Source organism: Sprattus sprattus (assembly GCF_963457725.1).
Source record: "Sprattus sprattus genome assembly, chromosome: 16".
In the NCBI taxonomy this organism is placed as follows: Eukaryota; Metazoa; Chordata; class Actinopteri; order Clupeiformes; family Clupeidae; genus Sprattus; species Sprattus sprattus.
The window spans coordinates 9,108,094-9,112,962 of record NC_137914.1 but is presented as its reverse complement, the minus strand read 5'-3'; positions in this window follow the sequence as shown (position 1 = coordinate 9,112,962).

Here is a 4,869-nt window from a genome sequence, read left to right as displayed (position 1 = left end):
GAGTGACGAAGGAAGAAGCTCAAATGTGAAGAGGAAATCACGTTTCTTAAAAATGTGTCTCTTCTGGCATGGACGCCTCCTGCGAGAGCTATATTCCTCTGAGCGGACGGGGGAATGATCGCTGACAGCTGTTAAGAGATGGTCCCCCCACTCCAGGTACTCGGGAGCCAGAGGGGAAGAACCAATCACACGCTGATTTGGTCGTTTTTCAGGACCGAGAGGAGGTGGGAGGAGGTGCAGGGAGGGTTAGTATTTTTTTGTGCTGCCGGAGTGTTTACAAGTTTACAATCATCTTACACCGGTATTTGAATAAAGCCTGACATCGAGCATGGTCTCCTTCACTTTCACGTTTTGGTTGTTAACTCATAACTGGCAAAGAGGGTAAACAAGTATAAGCCATTATATATAAGCATGGCAGTGGTTTTGAAGCGATCACATAAAATCTGGACTGGCTTTCGGTACATCTGTTTAATTGCGGCCAGGCTCCTTCTAATACAGCAATTTTCTTGTAGATTAGTTAAATATGTGGCTCCGCAATCCCCTCTGTTTTTCAGTGTGCAGCACGAGACCATCTGCGAGCACTTTCGGATAAGCGCCCTTATCTTTCAGCTCCCCAAAATGGCTTCAATATTTTATACTTTTGAGGTATTAAAAAGTATAAAATGGTCATTACATTGGCATATCTGTTCTGTGTATTGTGCCCTCACCTCTAGAAAATGTTATTTGCAGATAAACGGATCTGTTCAAACACAGAGGAGCTTCACGTGTTTCCCTGCTCTCGTAAACACAGCAATAGATGGCCACATAAACAAGAGGAATGTGCCGGAGCGAAAATCTGCCCACGCCGCGGCGAAGATCTGTTTTCCCTCAGTGCAGTAAGACACAAAACTGCACTCGTCTCTCAAAGCTTTGTCTGAGTTTTTACAGAAGTTCTATCCTTGAGAGCTGAGCGAACGAGGACTCATTGACATGGATGAGATGCACAGGCCGGACATCCAAAGCAAATATCCAAATCCCCCCAAACAACATCGTCCAATAGCAACGGCCCAGGTGACCTAGCCTAGTCTGGTCTCTGGTGTGGCGCAATGCAAATGTGTGTTGCTGCAGCCACTGTAGACGTTCCCTGGCCTCAGGTGTGTGTGTGTGTGTGGGTGTGTTTGTGTGTGTGTGTGTGTGTGTGTGTGTGTGTGTGTTTGTGTGTGTGTGTGTGTGTGTGTGTTTGTGTGTGTTTGTGTGTGTGCATGTGTGTGTGTGTGTGTGTGTGGATAGTGTAGTGGTGGTGTTTAGCTGTCTATAGTTTCCTTGCGCTCAGGGGTCTGTGGATTCTGTTTAGGCATATATGGTTCCCCTGCTCTCAGGTGTGTGTGTGTATGTGTGTGTGTGTGTGTGTGTGTGTGTGTGTGTGTAGGTGTGTGTGTGTGTGTGTGTGTGTGTGTGTGTGCAGGGACGGACTGGCCATCGGGCATACCGGGCGTTTGCCCGCTGGGCCGGGGTGCAATATGGGCCGATGGTCCCGAATTTTAATTTATTTTTTTTTCCCCATATAATGGTCTGACCGGCTGGCCCACGAAATGAGTCCATCAGCGGCCCTACTGACACAGGGCTGGCCCAATCACATCCCCTGGGCTGACCCAACACAAACCCCTTTCGATTTGGACATGCCTACATAATGCATTAGGACGGTAAACAGCGTGGCCCATGGCCTTGACATGCTTGACACGCGCACGCTAGTCTGCGGCCCATTGGCCGTCTTCTTGAGTGACTAGGGTCTCGTCCAATCATATCAGCAAACACCTTCTACCTTTAGCTAAACTTTGCCATCAGCTCCCGTGGATGACAGTGCTGGTGGCTACAGCCAGGGAGATACGATACAACGACCTACGGTAAGCTTACTGATCATGAATTAAAACGTCTCTAAAATATGTTTGACTTAGAACCTATGTTCTATGGCCAAGTTCGTTTGCATAGCTAAATACAAGACAAGTCTGTAGCTGTTGCTAGCCCTCAGCCTACTGTACTCTGAAACAGCCAGCCGTTAGCCTACACTCTATGTTGTGTGTTTGAGTGGTGCGCGGTGCCATGTCAATTGTTCCGAAAGCCCAGTATTCCCAAACCCTGGTATTCCGAAAATATGCCAATTTGTCCAGATACCTAATTATGATAGCCCGTTATACGCTCCAGTTTTCCCGTCCCCCCCGAAGTTCAGGGGCGTAGTTCAAACGTTAATGCCACCTCATCAAGCGCGTTTCCTACAGGAGGAAATAGACTCCCTTCTAGAAAAGGGAGCAATACAGCCTGTCCTCTCGGAGACGAGAACAGGGGGTTCTTCAGTCGCTATTTTCATGGAAAATATCGACCGATCTTATACCTCCGTATTCTGAACAAAGCTTTAAAGTGTATGATTGCATTTAGATTAATTAAGACCACCACCTTAACACACAAACTCTTGTTGAACTCATACAGTAGTAGGTTCAGTGACGTGCGGTGAGACAGCTGTCTTCTGGAGCTTCTGCGAGCCCGTGAATCAATGTTTCGTTGGAATCATGATGCAACGTTGTTGTAGCGGGAATACAGCAATGCTATTTGTATTTTCTAATTGGCAGGTCATATGTATGATTCTAGACTTCGCTAAGCACTGAAGCGACTGAAACGGTGAATTTTGATCACATTCAGCGAAGTTAACAGGTAAAACGGGAGAAAAATAGGGCGTCTTTAGGCCGTCCTGCCTAAAAGTAGGGCGTCCCGTTTCTTCTTATTTTTTAGTAGACTATAGGGCAGACGCCCTGCTAGCTATAAGCCTGATTGGTGTAGACATTCGAGATTAAAAAGGTGTGTTATCGAATTTAGTGGGCCGGTCTGGTCCAAAATGCCCGGGCCGATTTTTTGTCCCAGTCCGCCCCTGTGTGTGTGTGTTTGTGTGTGTGCATGTGTGTGTGTGTATGTGTGTGTGGATAGTGTAGTGGTGGTGTTTAGCTGTCTATAGTTTCCTTGCGCTCAGGGGTCTGTGGATTCTGTTTAGGCATATATGGTTCCCCTGCTCTCAGGTGTATATGTGTGTGTGTGTGTGTGTGTGTGTGTGTGTGTGTGTGTGTGTGTGCGCGTGTGCGTGTGTGTGTGTGTGTGTGTGTGTCTGTGTGTGTGTGTGTGTGTGTGTGTGGATACTGTAGGTGCGGTGTTTAGGCGTATATGGTTTCCCTGCTCTCAGGGGTCTGGTGTTGAAGAGGCCTCTCCTTCTCCTCCATCTGGGAGAGTCTGCATGCAGTGGCCCTCTGGTACAGCTGGGGCCAGTAGTGAAAATGTGATGAGTGATGCGTTTTAATGAAAACCTCTTTAGCAAAACGCCACACTACCCGTTTACGCTCCAGCACCGTATCCATATCCTGCACACACACACACACACACACACACACACACACACACACACACAGACACACACACACTCCCCCCTCACCTCTCTCTACCATTTTAATATTGCTTTACCTTCTTCTTCTTTTTTCTCTCTGTGTCTGTTCTTTGTTGTTTATGAGGCGCAGTCGCAGGAGAAACAGCCCGGGAGTAGATTCCAGAACCATGACATAAGCCGCTTAGCGGAGGGATGCTGTGAGCACATTCTCACAGCTCTGACCTGGGAAATGGCCGCCTTTCAATTATGACAATAACGAAAGAAAAAAAAGGAAGGGAGGGAGACATTTCTTTTTTTTTTCAAATATGGATTTCATACACTTCATCCCTCGCCAGCTGTAGTCCGTAGACCCCAGGCAGTTTTGCCTTAGCGGAATGTTAGCTTAGCGCTGAGCACATGTGCAGGCAATCAGGGCTAATAGCCTGATAGGTTGAGAGTGTGTGTGAGTGTATGTATGAATGCGTGTGTGCGTGTGTGTGTGTGTGTGTGTGTCCCACTGAAGCCACAAGACATGGGCCATTAGCATCAGAGATGTGGCAAACAAAACTGCAACATTTCCCCAGAAGGAAAACTGTATCATTCACACATTTACATTTTAAAAAATCACAAAAATTCAAAAGAGAAACACGAAAATCACAACATTTTCCAAGTGGCCTGTATCGTGTGTGTGTGTATGTGTATGTTTGCGTGTGTGTGTGTGTGTGTGTGTGTGTGGAGGGGGTTGGATCATAGGTGGTTTGACCCCATCATTTACCCAGTAAACCTCAACCATTAACATCTGACACCATCCATAAAATCAGATCTCCATCTTTAACAGGGCCGAATGGACAGCAGTAAATTACCTCCCTTTTCACCAGAACTCTGGTATTAAAGTCAGAATGACCATTTCCACAGAAAAGCACCACGATTGAGTCTGAATGGCAAGGGGACCATTGAGTGTGTGTGTGCGTGTGTGTGTGTGTGTGTGTGTGTGTGGCAGGTGACTTGTTCCACAGGGCTCCCCCAGTGAAAAGATTTAGGGTGTAAGGTAAGTGCTTCTCCACAGCCTTCACAGGTCGCCATGCGGGAAGGCGAGATTTACGGCACACGCTCGAAGGACGTTTTAACGGCCAAATCAAATCCTTATCAGGATTCCAGCTCTCCATTCTCTCCGTGGATCTTCGCGAGGCGGCATCCTAAACCCCTGGTTTGTTTTCCAAACGTGAGCCTGTGCCATGTTTGCGCCCCAATCAGACGTGATTTAGTGCCTCTGTTAAACATTTGCGGCTGGCCTCACCTTTAACCGCCTGTGAGAGCCAAACGTTTGACAACGCTCGGCACACACCGGAAGACAAAGGCTGTGCCTCAGTGCCACCACTGTGTCTGCAGCTGTCAATACCACAAACCTTCCCCTGAATGGCAGCAAACAGTAGTATAGATGGGGCCCGGGTCAGGGCAAAGCTCTTGAATAGTTGTCATATTTTTGT